At 42.0% G+C, this 22,538-nt stretch overlaps 1 protein-coding gene across 3 annotated transcripts in view; it reads left to right on the top strand.

The window, feature by feature from the left end:
- LOC147032689 (plexin-B1-like) overlaps positions 1-22,538 on the top strand; it is a 216,961-nt gene that overhangs the window by 52,178 nt on the left and 142,245 nt on the right. The window contains exon 1 of one of the 3 annotated variants that reach the window (XM_085870499.1): positions 11,447-11,566. The exons of the other annotated variants lie outside the window; for them this stretch is intronic. The gene's annotated coding sequence lies outside the window, so the exon portion shown is untranslated. Of the gene's footprint in view, positions 1-11,446; positions 11,567-22,538 lie in introns of those variants that run through there. 3 annotated transcript variants of the gene reach the window in all.

Genomic DNA, 22,538 nt, shown 5'->3' with positions numbered 1-22,538 from the left:
TTCCACACTTCCTTCCTGGGTACCAGGTGGGGGGCAATGGAGGCTGTGAGGTAGGGACAGTGTTGACATGGAATGGCATTTGGAGTAACGTGTCGAAATGAAAACAGGAAAACCATCGTGATTTCTCAAAAGCTAACTCGTGAGTTATGATTACTAAATAAGTGGATGGATCTCACCTGTGGATGACAGGATGTTGATGGTGAGGACATGACTGGAGTGTAATATTTGGACATTTGCAATGATGTTGTAACGTTGCTCGGTGTGGAGCCGCCCACAAGGGATACCATGATGCATGCCAGTGTGCATATCTGGAGTCCGGTTGAAATATTCTTTGCCGTTTTGTAACGAGATTGCTGGAATACAACAAAAACTGTTGATGTCCCATGTTTGCTTGTGATAACAGAATTTGCACTTTACACTACCGAGCCAAACTTTCCTACCTTCTTACCTCGAGACCGTCGTCTCTTTCCACCAAGTACAAGTCGCATGAGTCTGTCTACTTGACCTGGCGTATTATCTTGAATTATTTATTTTTGAGGGAGGATTTGCAGGTATTGTGGCAAGATGCTGCTGATGTATGTTTCAGTGGACAATGACTAGAGTGTCAATATATGTTCCTGTATTGCAGAAATATACTCTCGTATTAATTTGCAGTAATTACAATTCACTTTTCACAACGCCGATTAGGAGGGTAATAAAGATAGCGAGACGGGCCAATATCCTCGAGGTTGCTGTGGCAGCGGCTGTATATCACTTTATTGGCTGAGCAGACAAAAGTTTAATTCTTGATCTAAACTCTAAAGGATCAAACCATGGCAGATTTTTCCACTTGTGCAGGATATGAAATAATTGGCCTCGTCAAGGGCATGTCACTTGAAAGCATGTCGAGCTGCAATGAGCCAGCTCTTTGAACGAATGGTAAAATACTGACTGTTTTGGGTTCAATCCCAGCGTAAACTCACTTCCACTAACCTGCAGTTGGCAAGCGCTGCGAATATGCCCCATGTTCCTCAGTTTGAGAGGGAGGCTGGCTTTGTCCTGCAGTGGATTGATGTAGACTTGGTTATGGTATAGCTGCCATGATCTGGTGGGCCAATGTATACATGTCTTGGGGTGAAATTAGACCTTCCTAGTTCTCAGGTTGGTTGGGGGGGGGGGGGTAGTGGGTGATAGGAGAGAGTAGTGGGTTGGAGAGGTTTCTGGCACGGTGACACAATACACCTTTTGTTCCGGAGAGTGAAAGCTACTATCTGTAATTGCCATCCAGACCGCCCGACAGCTTTACTCGGTTTTTGAACAACTAAATGCAGCCACTGTTTGTCGTTGGGCAGCAGCACGCCTTCGTCCCCTTGTGCTACAGGAGTATAGATACCCATGCATTGTTTAACTCTTTTTATTTAACTTCGACTTGTCTTTTCACTGTTGTCCTTGCTTCTGTGAGGGAGAGCGGCAGTCCAGTTGATCTGTCTCTATTCTTCTTTTTTTTTGTGACATCATTGTGACGCTTATCTGAATCTGAAAATGGTTACTAAAGCTCTGGGAGGACAGGCAGGGGTGTTTTGGGTACGCACCCATGTTTGGAGTTTTTATGATCCATTGAGGCATGATTTGCACCTTGTAGCCAAAGTCATGCGAGTGGAATGTGTCCCTTAGCTTCTTTCTGAAAAAGGAAAGGAGCAAATCGTTGGAATTGTATTAATGTTTGGAAGATCGTGATGGAAATGAACCGCCGTCAATTCCGTGGTTGCTCACGAAGCAAGATGGTGACCTTTTGCTCATTCTTGGGGTCACGGAGCTCGATCTTTGGTTTGAACGCAGAGTTTGCGTCAACGTTGGCACGTTGTTAGCTTGCAAGTCAACGGAACCTGGCCAATGTTTTTTTGTGCAGTGATGTAATATATTATGCTCGTAACCTTTCCAAACCAATTTTGGTGTTGGCAGAAATTCATTTTGTTGCAAATCATCTTTTAAAAAAAAAAAAAAAATCTTGATTGTCTGTCATTACTCACGTCAGGGGTGGAGGGACGGGAGGGGACCTGTCGAACGGTGTGATGTGTACACTTTGGCAACGGTAATATAAACCATGTTGGATAAACTTAACCAGTTTTAATAGAAATGAAACGACCTCGGTGAACCAGTGTGATTTATTGGACGTTGTAACAAGTGTCGGCTTTCGACAACTATGATGATGATTGTGATGTATGGCGTCCCCATAGTAGTTCAAAATGGCAAAGCCTTACCGAGCAAGCTCTGGGATTTTTTTTCCTGATTTGATCGGTGGTAAATTTTCTAATGGTCTTCGGCGTACGATATGCATCTACATCGATATTACAAAGTTGGAGCTCGGTTGGAATGTCGCTAATTGGTGGTGAGAGAGAGACATTTGGTTTGTTGGTTTAGGCTTGGACTTTGGCCTCTGGCTTTGGCTTTGACAAATTTGCAGATAAGGAAATTCTCCATAGTTCTAAAATATTTCCTTTTTTATTTATTTATTTAATTTTTTTTGCAAGAAAACAGTCCAAAGTTTACAAAACTGTACATACTGCTTCGCCTGCACATACAAGGTTTTGTGGAGGAAAGCTTATCGTCTCGCAGCAGCGAGACATAACATGCGGCAAATCGCGCCTCACTTTTGTAAATACGTGCACGACAATCTCGTGCGCAGCGCTGGTGCAGATTGCAAGTTAATTTTTGTGCAACATTTCCATCGGTAACCTTTCTAAAGGTCTTTGTGATGTGGTTGTTAAAAATAGGGGCCCATTTTGTAAAGTCGAAGCAGGTCATTGCTTTGAAGCCAAACTTCCTCTTGGGGCTGTTGAGCCAGAACAGGTCTGATAAATCGGAGCAACGAGTCCACCAAAATGGTTGATATGATGGCCTTGTGTTCGAGAAGCCAAGCTTGGCGTTGGCTTTGCGGTTCGGGTGGCTGGCTGGGATCCTAGGGTCTTGATTTTGAGTCTCATCGGCTGCTGAATTAACACTAAGTGGGGTTGACAGCCTGTCATCCTTCCGAGGATGGTGAAATGAGTACCAAGCACTGCTTCAGCGGCATAGCCACATCCCTAGCCAGTGATGCAACCGGCAGCCACAAGGCTACCCATATGAGAGATCAAGATAGATAGACAGAGACAGAGACAGAGATATACATGAAGAAGAAGAAAGATGATGTACAAATTGGTTTAAAAATTAATAAACGGTTCCTTGTTGATCTATTTTGCTCCCTTCCCAGTCTGCTCTTCTCCAAAGTTGTTTTTCCAGGCTGGGGTACATTGTGGGTCTTTTCTGTTCCTATGCCGACGGGTAATTGGAGCTTGGCTGTCGATGTGTATTGGGAAATAGCGTCGTGTCAATGTGGTCACCGCTTTCCCCTCGATTTTGAAGGTGAATTTATTTGATCATGGAGCTGTTGTGGTTGCAGTCCCAAAAGGACCAGCCCATTAGTAACTATCGGTGTAGATCAAAATTTGCAGAGATTAGTTCTTTGTACAAATTCAGAACTTTTGATACTTCTCATCATATTATAATATCATCCTGTCATTGCTTCCTCAGGCAACGAGCAAAGATCTCAGAAGTTAAGCGGTGTCAAAGCCTGCTTAGTTCTTGGTGTTGGACCTCCATTAAACGCGTGGCGTTGTCGGCTCAGGGACAGCAGGATAGGTCGGTTGCCTCTCCTGTTTGCTCTTGGATTTATTTGCCCGTACCCTGTTTTTGATGGATGGTGCTGTCAGGTGATCACTGCAGTTTAGATTACTTCGTCCATCGGATACACGTACGTCACGCTGGTTGTATCGCTTGCATTTTGGTTGTGGACCTCAAAGATGCTGCACGGTATTTCACCGATAGCTGATACCCTGGTTAAATGCTCTGCCTTGAGATAGCTTGTTGTGAATGTTAATTGATAAGAAAATTTGATCTATTTTAATTTTAATAGGTGTGGATTTCTGCTCAGGCATGATTGGTCAAATGGCCTCTTCTTTTGCGTGCTGTCTGTCTGTCCGTGCGTTTGTCTGCCTCCCGTTTATGGTGTCTGTCTGTCCGTGCGTTTGTCTGTCTCCCGTTTTATGGTGTCTGTCCGTCCGTGCGTTTGTCTGTCTCCCGTTTATGGTGCCTGCTTCCCATGCTACTTTTGAAATCATTGTTGAACAGGCATGAATAATGTTGATGCTAAATTTTATTTCCCTTGTCTTTTGTACCCCCCCTCCTCTTTCTGGACTTAAATTGAACCTTCAGACCCCCCCCCCCCCCGATGCGGTTGCACCACCATTTTGCGGTCGTCGGTATAACTATCTCAGAGCTTTGGCTCTGAGCGAAACCAAGAGTGTGACAATTAATCTTTTACAACTTTTCTTCTCACCGAGGATGGGTACTCTTCAGAGTAGTGAAATCCTTTCGACTGTTTGGATTTTTGTTTATAAATTTCTTCTGATCTATTTATTTTTCCCCAAATCTTTTTTTTTCCTTGTACTTGTGTGTGTGTGCATTTGTACGTTAAACTTGACGAACAATGGTTGTAGGTAAGCCTCCTTTGTCGATGTTTGCTTTCCTTTGTAGATTTTCAAAGACTTCGGCAGGAAAAAAAAATGTGAACAGACCAGTTCCCCTCGCTCAGAGAGAAAATTGGGAACGTGCTTTTCTTCGGGCCTTGCATTACCGCACACACGCCTGGGCTAGTTCCATGCAATCCAACAGCCACAGATCATTAGTTCTTCAGCCAATCGCCTTCTGCTCACAGGAAGCCATGGCGTGACGCACGGGTGACCATCAGCTGAGACCATTTCTGCATTTCACTTTTTTTGTGTGTTTTTGCATTATCTTTGGCATTCCTTGTTTATGTTTACTTGCAATGTAAAGCCTTTGTGGTTCATTAATGACCTCCACCACCGAAGGTGGATCGAGGTTATGTTTTCACCTCGGGTCGGTGTGTTTGTTTGTTTCTCCGTTTGTCTGTGAACAGGAAGTATCAAAAAGTTGGACATGGAATTAGAGGAAATTTGGTCGAGAGGTTGAGTGTGCGACGAGGACGAATTGATTAGATTTTTTGGTGAAGATCCGGATCCACATTCGAGATTTTTTATGACATTTACCAAGCGATTCTTCACATTGAGAGATGCGGCCTAAAAAAAAAAAAAAAAAAAATATATATATATATATATATATATATATACATATATATATATATATATATATATATATATACATATATAAACACAATATCTCAAAAATTTGTGGACGGATTATGACAAAACTTGGAGGATGAGTTGGTTTTGTGACAAGAACAAGCCGATTCGATTTTGGTTCAGGTCCGGATCCAGATCCGGCCTATCAGTGGAATACAAAACGTAGACCGATCAGTCTGGCGGAGGTATGTGTCTACCGAGTGCCATTCTTGTTTATTTCTGAATAAGACCAGTTTTTTTTCATTGCAGATTTTATTTATTTATTTGTTTATTGATTTATTTATTACTTACGAAATCTTTAGATTTCATAAGTATATTGATGACTTCGGTCCTCTGTGTGTTTGTTTGTTTGTGTGTGTGTGCTTGTTTGTAGGCACGATAACTCGAACGGAAGAAGCTACCAGTGTCAAATTACACCACGTGATTCAGGAGGGTGATGGCTCGCGCTGATTATATTTTGGTCAAAATCGGTCAAAGGTCAAGGTCATAGTGAGGTCAAACATAATTCCGTAAATTCATGTGGAGAAATGGAGTATTTTTGCTTCGGTCAGACGTTACGAGTTCGTTTTAACTTCGATTTTCATTTTGTCTTCGGTTTTTGCGATCGCTTAGGACGCTTAACACTCAGTTATCGAAATTCTGGTAAAAATCGGATGTTTTGGAGACGTTTTAAGATTGTATAAAAAATATTTCACTCGCCGCATCACTGCTCGTCACGTGGTGCAGCGCGCTCGAGCAGAGGTGTCGTTGATCACGTGAAGGTTTTGCGTGTGCGCGCTGACGGTGTTTTCGATAAAGATGGTATTTAAAAGTCATTTTTTATCCCAATAAAGGTTATCGTCGCATGCCTGACTCGCTAAGCCGTCGGATTGTGTAAAGATTGTTGGTGGATGGCCGAATATTACGGTTTTGTGACTTTGATAAAATAATATTAAATAATTGCATGGAGAAATGGAGAGTTTTGCTTCGGTCGACGTTACGATTTTTGATGGTTTGGTACAGAATCATCATAGAAACTTCTGGTTTGCGTCGCTACCTTCTCTTGAAACAGCTTTTATTAGACAAGGTCAGAGGTCAAGTTGACGATTTCGTAAGTACCAGTCTATGACTGCTTGTTTGTTTATTTATGCATTTTATGTCCAAAAGGTCGATGCAGTTTGTCTTTTGTTCAAAACTCGACCCCATCTTAATTCTTGCCTCGTCAAGGCAACAACACTTGAACTCTGATCGTGATTAATTTACATTGTCATTGTCACATTGAAGTGTGAGTGGCTTGGTGGTGGAGTGGGTAAAAGTATTGTTGCATTGTCCTCATTGGTGTGGGCTCGATTTCCCATGACTGATCACCGTGGAAACCTCCACACCTTGTGATGGAGTGCCAACCTGTGCACGTTCACGACTTGTGAATGCCCTGATTCTCTGTTAAGTCTTGGCCTCCACTTCCATCACAATAAAGGGGGTCAATGGTTTAGGTTTTATTTATTTATTTATTTATTTATTTATTTATTTATTTAAGGAGGCTCAACAGGATCCAGCTTCTCTGTCTGTCTTGTTTTTGTTTATTGGCAACAACTGAGATTTCTGTTTAACATGTGAGCCCCCCTCCCCCCTCTCCAGTATGAGTTACTATATTCACAGTTCTGCACGTCCAAGATGGAGGTTCAAATTCTAACTGACAGGAGGTCAGAATGTCTGCATTGTCACTCATAAGCCACATTCGCTTCAGCTTACGTATTTTCTTTTCAAGCTTCGCTTCTCAAGAGGTCCATGTGTTATTCAGTCAGGATGAAAGGGAAACCACTCGGAGAACCTGGATCCATCCAACACAGGGCATCTTGGCACCGAGCGATGCCTGGCATTAACTTCTGAGGTACATAACTCTTCTTAGCAGAAGCCATGGTCTCTGATCAAGGAGTAAGCTGATAAGAAGAAATGCATAAAACTTTTGAAAGTTAAATAACAAAGACCAACTTTCCTGTACGTTTTATTTATTTATTTTATTTTTGGTAAACCACCAGATGGTGGTTGTTTGAAGGCTGGCTGACTGCCAGGTGCCCCCGTGCCTGCTGCTCGGCTGTGCATGCTGAACACGGAGAATGAAGTCACCGGCGTGTCCTTGATCGACAAAGGTTTCGGACATTCAATGAGAATGAATGAAAGGGGCCGTGATTTGTACGAGGGAGCTTATTAATTTGAACTAAAGGTTTTTGTCGATAAAAGGCAGATTAATTTTTTTTTGTACATTATAACAAAAATAAATTGAGGGCACTTTGTATTTGTGGTGTCACGATCTCGAGCCACAATAATTGTGCGTTTCCACCTTTATTTCGTGCGCTGAAAACCAAGATTGTAACAAGTGCGATAAACGTTTGGGTTCGATGAATAAGTATGACATTTCTGGTCAATTAAAAACAGCAAGCTTGTTGCTGCAAGGTTGGCCACCTCAAACAACGCAAACATCCAGCCTTTGGAAATGACAGCCGATTGCCTGGAAAGGGCATCGCATTTGATCGGCCTGAACCATTTCAACACAGACCCCAGGGTCATGCGGTATCACGGGTGTATGGAATGAATATGTCATTTTTGACGGACCAGATGTCGTGTCGGTAGTCTCCATCGTTAATTGCAGCTTGTGGCCGGTATGTAAGCGTCCAGGTTGAATTTAAACCACCTTCGTAGATATTGCTCTACATGCTCTCAAAAATATTGGCGCTTATCTCGTTGTTTGGGGTTTTATAGCCTTGTGTTGACGCATGATACAAATGGAGTGGTGTTCTGAATGTTCTTGTTTAAAAAGTAAGACCAGGCCAGAATTCGGTTCCTCGTGCTTCGGAGAGGTGACCTCTGGTTTAAATCCCAACGACGTTGTTTTATGTGGTTCTTCCATTAATTGGGGTGACAGATCTATGTGCCCAACTGTGATGTTGATTTGTTAATTATTCCCCCCCCCCCTTCTCATTTATATGATGATTGGATGATTACGGTGACAGACGAACAAAGCTGAAACGATGCTTTGTTTCCACAATACTGTCCCATCCCTGTAAATGTACTCCATTATGCATTCCTACCAATCGCTATTGTCGTTTGCACTCAAGTGGCGTGTAATATATGTAAGCAGAAGAAGCTCTGGTTTTGATATGATTATGATCAAAACAAAGGTCATTTTCACCTGCTTTGTACGTCATGTAAACACTCGTGGGGCATGCCTTGAAGTGCACAGATGCAACGGGCACACTTTTTGGTGGAGTTCCAATGCAAGATTGTGGACGGTCGATGTCATGTTGCAGAAATATTGTCAAACCTTTCCGAGAGCTGTGGGATGAGTTTTTAGGATCTCTCGACTGAGCCAGTGAACAAAGGATGCATTGTTCCCTTATGAATGCCTCTGGGGGAGATCAGGGTGCCCACGGTTGAGAGTTTCAAAGAAGAGAATTCTTCTCTCGACAGGTCACTCGCTACTCGATTGCACACTGCTGCCGAATCGGCCTTCAATTATGGCAGCAATTTGGAACTTGGCCATGCTACCAGCACACAACGGCATACTCTTTTCAAAAAAGCACCGCAGGTTCTTTATTATCCACGAATGATTGCTCGCAAACGGGACAGCAATCTTTTTACACCCCTCCCCCCCCCTTGCGAATGGATGTTGCACGCAAAGTCGTGCCCGTGAATAACCGGCGTGGCAGTTTGAAAATTGGTCCTCGTATCCTTTTATCCTCACAAGGCATCTCACCCTGTTTTGGACGTCTCCGGTGCATATATGCTACGCTTGAGATACGCCATCAGTTCACGTCGAGGTATGACAATTAAAATGACTCGATATGATCATAATTTGATTTTCCCCTTGGATCCTCCTCCGATGAAATGGGCCTCCTGAGAAGTAAACTGGGCTATCCCACATTCAGGACCAAGTTTCAGCAAGCGCACCCAGGTAATCTTTCAAGGTGGGTACACCTCGAGCGTTAAAATGGCAGTTTTCAACAAAAATGTTTGTGGCCGATGCTGATCTTTGTTCAGTGAGAATTGAATGATTTATTGTATGAACCTGAAGTTTGAACCCCTTATTCTCAGAAATCTTGGCATGTTTGATAGCCCAGTGTACTTCTCAGCAGCTCAGATGTCGTGGGACATTTTCTTGTTTCAAATGTTCTCTGCCGCCATGTCTGACCCACTGACAATTATCTATGCTATTCACAAGATTAGATGCGAGTAATTCTGATAAATTTGTCATGTTTTATGTTTGGTTCAAAGTTTGATGAAGTTTAGAATTCCATCAACTTTGACGACTAAATAGCGTTTGTGTACAATTCCTCATTTGAAATAAAAACACACGTCGTGTTGAATAGACGGGGAGTAGACGTCATGAATCGTAGTGGTGACTGTCTTGCCCGGGTTTGAATCTTGACCCAGCTCTAAACTGTCATCCTGGTGTTTCGCATGGGAGTCTTCAACGTGTGTACTGTTCATCGGAAGGTCATCAAGCCAGTGTACCAGTCCACCAGCACCGGTGATTGGTTGGTCGACGTCAAAGATCCCATGATGTGTTTTGCAAAGAGGCGGCGAGCTATTATCGCTCCACCCTGAACAAAATGAATTTCTGCCACCTCGTCCGAATATCCTTCGATGGAGTGGTGACTCTTCCAGGTTGGGTTGTTGACTTGTCCTGATACCCCTCTGCAGTGGTGTCAAAGTAATATTCTGTAAACGGTAGTATCCTTACGATAATTCACGGACCGATGTTTGTGTTGTTTGTTTGTTTGTTTGTTTGTTGCGCTACTCCTACAGTTCTGGCCCAGTTGCACCCAGACTTGTTACATAGGATCAGCATAACCCCAATTAATGTATAGGGGTGTTTTTATCTTTGCCAGTGGTCTTGGGGGAGGGAATTCCCTGTGTAAATGTGCATGGTGTAGCGCCACCTCTACGTGCGAGAGGGTATTACAAGTCTCCACCATTTACAGTATATTCCTGTCGCCACGTTTTCTCGTACAGTGAGGTGTTTTGAATTATAAGCAGTAGGTATGTTTTTTTTTTTATTTATTTTTTTTTGCTTCATGCATGTAATCCGGGTTATTATTTTTTTTCCCATCCAGAGCTGTCAGTTACCTATACACCTCCCAAATAAAGGTATGCGTCAGAAGAACGTGTTGAATGCTTGAAAACGAGATCTCCCGTAGTGCGGGTACTCCGCGAGTTAATAAGTTAGCAAAACTTGTCTCTATTCACACTCGTAAACCAAACTACTTGACTTGAACTTTTATGAAGTGGATGAGAAAATGGAATTGAATATATTTCAAAAAGTTTGGAATTTCTCTTCAAGCTTTGGTGAAGAACTTGTCGTCATTTTCTCTCCCCCCGGGGAGGCTTTTCCTTCCTAAAAGTACTATTTTTAATTCATAGTGTTGTGACAAAGTCCTTTTTACAGGAACATCTGATGAAACAGAAGGCAAAAAGACAAATCCCCACATATGTAAATATTCCCATTTTGGGAAGGAGTGCGATGTTTGTTTGTTTTTTCTTTCTTTCTTTCTTTCTTCCAAACAATTTCAGGTGTAAATAAAGTATCCAAAATGTACCATTCCAAATGAATCAAGTCACTTCCATTTATTATTCATCTTCAGTCTTCTCCCACCTGCGTGGCACTGCGCTCCTGAGTTTGCGTCGAGCTCTTCGCTGCAGGTTTTCCAAGTGCTCTGCCCACCGCTCCCTCATGGTTCCTCTCATTTCCATTACTCAGATTTACTACACTGCCGAGACCCTGTTCCCACCCTTCTCCTCCAATTTCCTCTCCTCCTTGTTCTGTGATTCATCAATTTTTTTCTTGTCTTACTGTTTTCTCCTTGCCACTTTTTTTTCCTTCTTTTTCTTTGGCCCTTTGCCTCCTCCTCCTATTCTGCTCTTGCACGAGCCCAACACCTGTACGGAATATAAAGCCGTTGCAGCGGTCACTCCTGAACCGAAGTGTCACTTTCTGTACGCTTTAGGTCCGGTCTGTTGCTCCAGCGTGCAAATGTTTTGCAAACTGATCGATGCACTCGCGTGACCTCGCTGAATGGCTCCCAGTCTTGGAGAGTTGACCTCCCGGCCTCCAGGTCCACTCGCGGCGTTCCGTTGGTTTGGCGTCTGGTTTCACCGGAGTGATGGAGCTCGGTGTCATGAGGGAATTTGGTGGTTGTGGTGGGGAAGGGCTAGTGAGCTCAGGTTTTTGATCAACGTGATGGCTTTGGAGAGGTTGGGCCTTGATACTGACGTGATAAGGTGTACCCGTTCGCCGGCTGCTTCTTACTCTGTGAGATCGGTGTCAAGAATGCGTCGCAGGTCCTGGAGAAAGATTAAAACTGGGCATGTGAAAGATTTTTGTTTTCGCCTTTCTTCGGCAGCCAACTTTGGTAATTGATTCCTGCAGTTTTGTTTGTTAAAACTCTTTGTACTATACTTGGCTGTATCTCGTGCGTTAATCATTCATATCGGGTGCGAGGGATAGTTTATGAAGTTTATTTCTCGTCTCTAGCCTGGTGTTGGCTTCGTGGTTAGGGTGGCTGGCTTGGGATATTGGGGTCCTGAATTCAAGCCCCTGTTTACCGTTGAATTTCACACCAGGTGGGGTTGACTCAGCCTGTCATCCTTCCAAGGTGGGTGAAACGAATGTCACTTTACTGGGGTAATAACCTTTCGGGGGAACCTGCGGCCGGAGTGGCGACCCATCTCGGACTACTCCTGGTTGTGGGTTGTTCAAAAAGTTATTTGAATGACATACGAAGGTTGAAGACATTCCAGTTATATGTTTCTAGGAATCAAAGTATGTTGGTTTTGTTTTATTGTGCGATTTGTTGTTTCGTGATATATATATATATATATATATATATATATATATATATATTTTTTTTTTTTCATATATTACATGTGTCTGTCTGTCTTATCATCTCTGGCTCATTGAACCTTTTTAACACCCAGCATGTGTTGCCTTTATCTTTTCGTTGTTTCTGAAGCACAACGTAGCGATTGGAGCTTCCAAAAAAGTGGAATGCTTTCTGGCGGGTCACGTCCGGGTAATTCTGTCATGACCAAAGGAAGGCTGTTCTTGTGTTCGTAGAAAAACCCATTGCTTTAGGACTCGCACAACAATTTTCAAATCGCTTTTGGTTTGAGGGCGAGTCCTGGCTTGTCTGAAATTCCTTGTGTCGTGCGTCACGCAAGATTTGCAATGGGGTGGTGGCAGGGATGTGTAGAGTGGGTGGTGGGGGTTGAGGCTAGCAGGAACTGTCGAGGTAAGGGGTAGAGTTAGGGGGTGGCTGGAGTGGTGCAGGGCGTTGTGGAATGATGTGGGAACTGCCTTGTTTCTGTGATTTTTTTCACTCTGCTGCTTTGCTGTCTATTTTCGTTTGAGGTTGTCAATGGGGCAGTTTGTGTCGGTTAATAAACTTACTTTGTAACTGTTGTATTGTATTTATTGTGACTATATTAATAACCAGCATATTGAGCCCTTTTTTTATTTTGATGGTGGTTTGCAGCATTTATACCATTTTAATTTCCCATACAAATTGCAACTGAAAAATTATCTTCCATCAAGCGTGGTGTTGGCTTAACAGTTTTAAGATGGTTGGCTTAAGATCTTAGGGTCTTGAGTTTGAGCCCTTGTCATGCTGCTAAATAACACCAGGTGGGTTGACTCAGCCTGTCATCCTTCCATGGTTGGTAAAATGAGTCCCAGCTTACTGGAAATGGGGGGTGGGGGGGGCACTGCAAGTTGTAACAGAGCTCAGAACACAGGTTGTTTCCCCAACTAACAGAACGTTTGAAAAAAAAAAACAACAACATAAACAATGTGATGATATTGGGATTTTTTTTTCAACTGAAAGTTGTAGACAGGTGTGCTAACTGCTGCACCGTTGTCGACTTTCATTTGATCAAACCAATCGTTCGGACTGTCCGCCGACGCAGACCGACACCAGCATTGACAAAGACTGGTATCCCCTCCATCAGTGTCATGGTTTTGGTGTTTTTCTGACGATTACGTTGATGAATGTGTGTCCATCGGTGAGCATTTTGTTTTCTAAAGGACAATATTTGGCTCTTTATCGATTTTGAGCCATGCTTTTGCCAACAAGGGGGAAAGGAACAATGGAAAGTACATTGTTGCGCTTTTTGGAATCCATACCAAGGTTTTTTTTTTAATATTTTTTTTATTTTTTTTTAGGAAAGGAAACCATGCGTATGCTGAGAAAAGCGCTCGTTGCTATAACAAATTTATCAGTCTTGTTAGTTATGATAACAATTGATAACTCGAACGACCACTCAGTAGAGTGCTTACCTCCGCCAGGCTGATTCGTTTACGTTTTGTATCCCACTGACAGGCCGGATCTGGATTGGGACCTCAACTAAAATCGAATCGGATATTGTGAGATATTGTGCGATGTATCATTTTAGCCCTATTACTCAACGATGAAGAACCACTTTTAAAATTCTAGTATCTGGATCTTCACCAAAATCGAATCAATTCTTCAGTGTCATGTTACCCAAGTTCTCCATCACATTTCGTCCAAATCCGTCCACAACTCTTGGAGATATCCTTTTCACAGACGGACGGACGGACGGACAGACGGGTGAAAACGTAACTTCCATCCACCTTCGGTGTTGGCGGTCATAACAGGTATGGCTTTTAAAGGCTTATGACCTCACAGGTAGCTTTTGATCATGTCACGTTGTACACATTTGATGGGGTGATCATTTCCCCCCACCCCGTGCCATCCTTGCATCTGTAATACTACCATACTACATGACGGATCTTCTCCGAAGTGCTTTCATTACATTGACAAAGGACGAGAGTTTTTAACACTCTCTCTGCAACAACCCGTCTCCTCCCCAACACGATCCTCCAAATGTTGTAGTCAGTCCACTGCAGGACAAAAGTCTCCAAGATGGCTATCTATTCTATCTCGTGCTTCTTTGATTCAGTTCATTCCTGACAACCTCGTAATCTCTCCACCTGACATTGTGCCCGCCTCGGCTGCTCGTACCATTTATCGGTCTCCATTCTGTTGTTAATTTGGCCCATCTGCCATGTGTTAACCCGAGCTGGATGACCGGCCAATTTCCATGTTTGACATTGGTAATTTTGGTCTGATTTGTCTGATCCAACGGTTTTATCTTTCTGTCTCACTCGGTAATACCTTGCAGATGTCTTCCCATACTACACTGAGCTGTAGCTTCAGGCTTTTGCTCCAGCTCCTTTGTCAATGAGACCTTGTTTTAGCACCATAGGTGATCGTTCACAGGACACATTGTGTACAAACTCTACATTCTTGGCATGTCGAGACGTATTGCTTTTCACGGTATTATTTAATTTCCCAAGAGCATCCCATCCTATTTTTATCCTTTGTTTTGTGTCATCAGAACGAATGGGATGCATTCACCCGGCCACATGTATGTTTGCACGGACACCTTTATTTCCGGGAAGTGTAGTTCACATTTACGTACATTAGCCTACATTGTAACATTTCGGAGGCACGGTGTAACTTTTTGTGTCATTGAATATTAGTTGTGCCATTGTTGAAGATGTTTATTTTTGTAGAACTTTTCGGAGGTGTGGTTGATTCTTTCAGAGGCATGCTAGATTTTGTCAAGGCTACAGTGCCGGTATGTCTGGAAAATTTAAACAATTGGTTTTATCAACTGATGAGTTGACAAAGGAATTGGCTGTTACACGAAGCGAAGCAAAGCTGATGTTTGAGGCACGAGCCCTTCGTCGGAGACCGAATGAGCTCGCCTCGTCTTTTGCTCCAACGAGCGATTAACGCTCAAAATCCTAACCCTATTTTGAATGACAAAGGAAATATAAATCTTGAAATTTTCATGTCGATGTGCATCTTGGTTCGCACTGATGGGTGCCATTGTTTAAATTGAGCACCGACGCACGTGCCACTTCTTGAGGTTGGTCTGTCCTCATGTCAGCCTTTCATGTTTTGAAGGTAATTTGATCAATTCTGTTGGAGTTGATTTTTTTGACGCAAATTCTTGTTACAGGAATTGTATCGCACCTGCATTGCTGTTATCTTGCCATCTGTAGCTGAATACGCTGCAACTTTGTAGTTTGTACTCATCTCCATTTCTTCTTTGCTCACTCAGCCCAAAGATTCCCACTGTATATTTCCTCGTTCTTCCGTCAATTCACAAAGGCGAAGCTCTCACATGAGACATTGTGTGTTGTCCGTGAAAATAGCTGAGTTCTATGGGGAGCCGCACCCTCCACTCCCTAAGCTGGGGGAATAAGAGCCACTGAGGACTGTTTCCTTTCTTGTGTTGCTATATATATATATCTTCTTTTCTTTTTTTTTGGAGTATGTGGCCTACTTGTTATGCTGGCTACAGATGTGGATTGGCGAGGTGGGGATTTCCTCCACTGAGGCAGCCACTACCCTTCTCAATTACTGAGTTGTCCAGCCAACTGAAACACTGCCTGGGATCCAGCATTGGCGTAACTGACTGCACGGATTCATTCAACGTTTTCCCGGTATATGCCTCCGTTAGAAGCTCTCATCTTGGATGAATATATGACGACTATAAATTCCCTCAAACTAAAAGTTTACAATTAACATGAAGGATTAGAGTGATCATTTGCTTTGCCTTTGCATTTTATGCTTTTTATCGAATCCTTTCTTTGATCATGAGTGTTGGTCACCATAATTAGTTTGAAAATAACTTGCTCGTATCAAGACGACTGCGCAGTTACTCAGTTGGCCAAAAACTTTGGAATACGTGGATGTTTCTGACCAATTTTGAGGGGAATTATCAACATCTCAGATGCCTACTTTAAATGCCATACTTTCTCAGCAAATCCCGCTGCAGTACCTTTTAATGTGGCGAAGGCTAAAAACCAGATCGTCGTCGCCCTTACAATTAGCCCACTTTATTCAAGAGGCCTACATTTTATTTTGACATAATTCTATTTTCCTTTGTTTCTTGTGAATTTGAGAATTTTTTTTTTTGATGCAAATTCTTGTTACAGGAATTGTATCGCACCTGCATTGCTGTTATCTTGCCATCTGTAGCTGAATATGCTGCAACTTTGTAGTTTGTATTCATCTCCATTTCTTCTTTGCTCACTCAGCCCAAAGATTCCCACTGTATATTTCCTCGTTCTTCCGTCAATTCACAAAGGCGAGGCTCTCACATGAGACATTGTGTGTTGTCCGTGAAAATAGCTGAGTTCTATGGGGAGCCGCACCCTCCACTCCCGTAGCTGGGTGAATAAGAGCCACTGAGGACTGTTTCCTTTCTTGGGTTGCGATATATATATATATATATCTTGTTTTCTGTTGAACAAGTCACTTTCTTGGTGCTGATGATTTATTATCCCTTAATGGGACATGTGATATCCAAACAAATTCCAGTTTAATACATTTTTAGCTCGCTTGTTCGAAGAACAGAGAGCTATAGCGATACCCCCGGCGTGAGCATGAGCATCAGCATCAGCGTCAGCGTGAGCGTGAAAATGTTAAAGTTTTTGGTGCAAGTTATTTCGAAGCTTTCCATTCATTTAATATGTGTACGAGGATGCTGATATTTGGCATGGAGGTTCTTTTGGGGGTATACTATTGATGTAGTGAAGTTGAAATTAGAAAAGAATTTCAAATTTTTTAAATTTCTGACCTGTTTTGAACTTAACTTTTTTGGAGCACATCAACGTTAAAGTTTTTGGTGCAAGTTATTTAAAAGCTTGCCATTCATTTAATATGTGTACGAGGATGCTGATATTTGGCATGGAGGTTGTTTTGTGGGTATACTATTGATGTAGTGAAGTTGAAATTAGAAAATAATTTCAAATTTTTAAAATTTCTGACCTGTTTTGAACTTAACTTTTTTGGAGCACATCAATGTTAAAGTTTTTGGTGCAAGTTATTTAAAAGCTTGCCATTCATTTAATATGTGTACTAGGATGCTGATATTTGGCATGGAGGTTCCTTTGGGGTATATTATTGATGTAGTGAACTTGAAATTAACAAATAATTTTAAATTTTTTAAATATTTGACCTGTTTTGAACTTTACTTTTTTGTAGCACATCAACGTTAAAGTTTTTGGTGCAAGTTATTTAAAAGCTTGCTATTCATTTAATATGTGTACTAGAATGATGATATTTGGCATGGAGGTTCCTTTGGGGTATACTATTGATGTAGTGAAGTTGAAATTAAAAAATAATTTCAAATTTTTGAAAATTTTGAACTTAACTTTTTGTAGCACATCAACATTAAAGTTTTTGGTGCAAGTTATTTAAAAGCTTGCCATTCATTTAATATGTGTACAAGGATGCTGATATTTGGCAGGGAGGTTCCTTTGGGGTATATTATTGATGTAGTGAAGTTGAAATTAACAAATAATTTAAAATTTTTTAAATATTTGACCTGTTTTGAACTTAACTTTTTTGTAGCACATCAACGTTAAAGTTTTTGGTGCAAGTTATTTAGAAGCTTGCCATTCATTTAATATGTGTACTAGGATGCTGATATTTGGCATGGAGGTTCCTTTGGGGTATACTATTGGTGTAGTGAAGTTGAAATGAAAAAATAATTTTAAATATTTGACCTGTTTTGAACTTAACTTTTTTGTAGCACATCAACGTTAAAGTTTTTTCCTTTCTCATGTTTTTATCTACCACACTTTTTTACTGATTACAATATACAAATACATATATTGCTTTAAAATTATTTGGATCAGACTTCACTGCAATGTGTGACCGTTTTTTTTTTTTTACAGCCATTTTTCCCTGCTATGCAGGGCTTTTTCTTGAGGCAATGTTTTTTATGGCCGGATGCCCTTCCTGATGCCAACCCTGGTCACCTCTTACGACACACAGGGATATGGTACACCTATTCTAACCGGGGCATACACCGGGACCAGTACACTGGTACTCACTTCGCCGACCTCGGAAGAATGACAGGCTGAGTCAACCCCCTGGTGTTAATTCAGCAGCCAACGGGGCTTGAACTCAGGACCCTGGGATCCCAAGCTGCCACCCTAACCACTAAGCCAACACCAGGCTTACTGCAATGCTTTCTAAAAAAAAAATATTATTAGACTCATCTTTTAAAAACAATAAATGTATAAACAGGCGAGCATTGGGTGGCTTTGACACCAACTCTTTGGTTATCAAATGCTATCAAATGGCAAAACGGGTATAACCAGAAGGTCACTCGGTAGAGCTCATACCTCCACCAGGCCTGATCCAGTAGAACATATCGGGCCCAATAATTTTTTTTTGAAATATGCTACATATGTTTTTGGCCCCATTTCTCAATTGTCAAGAATCACTTGAAAAATTAAAAAAATTCTCCGATCTGGATCTGGATTCGGATCTTCAAAATTGAATCGATTTGTTCTCGTCACGCACCCAATGTGCCCACCAAGTTTAATCCGAATCCATCCACAACTTTTTAAGATATCATGCTCCATATCAGTTTAGCCCGATCTCTCAATGTTGAAGAATCACTTAAAAATTTTAGTGTCTGGATCCGGATCCGGATCATCACCAAAATTTAATAGGTTCGTCCTTGTCATACACTGAATCTGCCCAACAAATTTCATCTGAATCCGTGCACAACATTTTTGAGATATCCTGCTCACAGGCAAACAAAGAAATGAACAAGAAGAGCACTCGGTAAAGCGCACCTGCCTCCGCCACATAATACCTGATCCACGAGAAAATATTGAGCCCAATACATTTTTGAAATATCATGCTATAAAATACTTTATCGTTTTTAGCCCAATCTCTCAATGGTGAAGAATCACTGAAAATGTAACAATTCTCATATCCACATCTTGATTCGGATCTTCACCAAAATCGAATCAATTCGTCCTTGTAACACACCCAACCTGTCCAAGTTTCATCCAGATCCGTCCACAACTTTTTGACATATCCTGTACACAAACAGACCAACAGGGGTGAAAACATAACCTCCTTCACCTTCGGTGGCGGTGGAGGTAAAAATCACTGAGTGACACTTGGCAAAATGGAATGGCATCCGGTGAAGCACATACGTCCATCAGGCTGAACAGCTTCCGTTTTGAATCCCACTGATGGGTTGGATCTGCATTCAGACCTTAAATAAAATAGAATCGGCTTGTTCTTGTCACCGAACCAACTCATCCACCTCGTTTTGTCATAACTCGTCCAACAACCTCTTGAGATATCATGCTCTACATCGTTTTTGGCCCCATCTTTTAATGGTGAAGAATCGCGTACAATTCTCGTATTCGGATCCAGATTCGGCTCTTCACCAGTCTCATCATTTCGTTCTTGTCTCACACCCAACATGTCCATCAAATTTTGTCTCAATCTGTCTTGCACTTTCTTGATATCCTGTTCACAGACAGATAAACAGACAGATAAGGGTGAAAACATAACCTTCGCCCACCTTCGGTGGCGGATGTCATGAAGTGATGCGAGATGATCCATTGGAAGTTGGTGCTCAAGTATTTCTCAGGAACCGTGTCCATGGTCGACGCAAGATTCAAGACCACTGGCGGTCAGCACCACATAACGTAGTGGGAAAGAGTGGAAGCAACACGTATGTCATTGAAGCATTGGATGTGTTTGAAGATACCAGGACAATACATCGCCAGGACTTGCTAAAATCCAGGCCACGAGTTCCTGATATCATTCCAGCGAGTACCCGTGCAGCAGATCATGTAATACAGATTAAAGAGAAAAGCCCTGTTGTTGAAAAGGAATATGCTTCCGACTGAGTTTTAATTTGAAGGGACGCTGTGCAATCTCCGAGGATGACAAACTCCTTAGCTAGTGCCAGTGCCAGTGCCAGTGGCAGGGATGAATCAAGTCTCGCAGATCAGCAGCACTCGCCAGGTTCATTTGTGAAACGTGACCTTAGAGTCGTAGTTCAGACCAGTGCTTCATGCAAAGTAGAGGAGCAGCACACGACTGGAGGAACCTGACTTAGTCATCGATAGAATTGTTCAGCCTAATCAAACACTTAGAAGGAGTCAACGGACAACAGCTGGTCAACATTCAAACACCTTTAACTCTGCTTGCCCAGCTGCACATCACGAGTTGACGTTGAATCTCGGTTATGGACCCTCAGGTTTTGTCTAACGTTGCTCAAACTCGACTATTGTTAATGCAGATGTTGACCAGCATGAAGCCATGTACTTAAAATAAGTTAGAAATGTACGATATCGCTGAGACAGCAATATTTCATTCGGCGAGTGTGTGAAGTGGTGCAGAATCGGTTTTTCCGTTTTACATCATTTTGATCATTACCAAACTGCATGTCTTCCGAAGTTGAAGCTAGTCATGTGCTTGTTACACATCATCGAAACTCCACCACTTTTGCGCCGATCAAGGGAGCGCCATTTTGTTTGTCCGACAAGGCAGTCATCTGTGCGGGCTCGTGTTGTGTTTCTGGATTTCACTGTACTCTTGTTTGAGGATTCCTTGTATAATTACCATAAACACATCATGTAGGACTTGCAGAAACAATCGATGTAACTGTAACCATGGTGATTTGTTGATTTTTTTTTTTCATAGTGATGAGCATTTTTTTTTTGTATACATCGTGGAGACTCGTGGAAGAGTTAGCGTTAGTACATTGAACGGATCAGGACACAGCACGGCAAAAGGAACAGTAGAGAGACAGAGACAGAGACAGAGACAGAGACAAAAGAGAAAAAACACTAACAGCTGAGTTAGAGGCCAAGATAGAGCCAGACTTGCAGAAACAATCGATGTAACTGTAACCAAGGTGATTTGTTGATTTTTTTTTCATAGTGATGAGCATTTTTTTTTGTATACATCGTGGAGACTCGTGGAAGAGTTAGCGTTAGTACATTGAACGGATCAGGACACAGCACGGCAAAAGGAACAGTAGAGAGACAGAGACAGAGACAGAGACAGAGACAAAAGAGAAAAAACACTAACAGCTGAGTTAGAGGCCAAGATAGAGCCAGACTTGCAGAAACAATCGATGTAACTGTAACCATGGTAACCATGATAAAGAAACAATCGATGTAACTGTAACCATGGTGATTTGTTGATTTTTTTTTTTCATAGTGATGAGCATTTTTTTTTGTATACATCGTGGAGACTCGTGGAAGAGTTAGCGTTAGTACATTGAACGGATCAGGACACAGCACGGCAAAAGGAACAGTAGAGAGACAGAGACAGAGACAGAGACAGAGACAAAAGAGAAAAAACACTAACAGCTGAGTTAGAGGCCAAGATAGAGCCAGACTTGCAGAAACAATCGATGTAACTGTAACCAAGGTGATTTGTTGATTTTTTTTTTTCATAGTGATGAGCATTTTTTTTTTGTATACATCGTGGAGACTCGTGGAAGAGTTAGCGTTAGTACATTGAACGGATCAGGACACAGCACGGCAAAAGGAACAGTAGAGAGACAGAGACAGAGACAGAGACAAAAGAGAAAAAACACTAACAGCTGAGTTAGAGGCCAAGATAGAGCCAGACTTGCAGAAACAATCGATGTAACTGTAACCATGGTGATTTGTTGATTTTTTTTTCATAGTGATGAGCATTTTTTTTTTGTATACATCGTGGAGACTCGTGGAAGAGTTAGCGTTAGTACATTGAACGGATCAGGACACAGCACGGCAAAAGGAACAGTAGAGAGACAGAGACAGAGACAGAGACAGAGACAAAAGAGAAAAAACACTAACAGCTGAGTTAGAGGCCAAGATAGAGCCAGACTTGCAGAAACAATCGATGTAACTGTAACCATGGTGATTTGTTGATTTTTTTTTTTTCATAGTGATGAGCATTTTTTTTTTTGTATACATCGTGGAGACTCGTGGAAGAGTTAGCGTTAGTACATTGAACGGATCAGGACACAGCACAGCAAAAGGAACAGTAGAGAGACAGAGACAGAGACAGAGACAAAAGAGAAAAAACACTAACAGCTGAGTTAGAGGCCAAGATAGAGCCAGACTTGCAGAAACAATCGATGTAACTGTAACCAAGGTGATTTGTTGATTTTTTTTTTTTTCATAGTGATGAGCATTTTTTTTTTTTTTTGTATACATCGTGGAGACTCGTGGAAGAGTTAGCGTTAGTACATTGAATGGATCAGGACACAGCACAGCAAAGGGAACAGCAGAGAGACAGAGACAGAGACAAAAGAGAAAAAACACTAACAGCTGAGTTATAGGCCAAGATAGAGCCAGACTTGGAGAAACGATGGGAGTGGGGGTGGAATGAGGGGCAGGAGAGGATGCATGAGGGGTACACAAGATGGATACAGAAGGAAACTCTCAGGAGGGAAAACTGGAAATTTGGAAGGACGAGGGATTGGAGTGGGGTTAATGAGGGAAGAAATGTTCAAGGTTTTGGTTTG

Source organism: Eptatretus burgeri, chromosome 2 (assembly GCF_056783735.1).
Source record: "Eptatretus burgeri isolate ZD-2024b chromosome 2, Ebu_testis_v1, whole genome shotgun sequence".
Classification (NCBI taxonomy): Eukaryota; Metazoa; Chordata; class Myxini; order Myxiniformes; family Myxinidae; genus Eptatretus; species Eptatretus burgeri.
The sequence above is the reverse complement of the archived record's forward strand: the minus strand, read 5'-3'. Positions and strand labels throughout refer to the sequence as shown.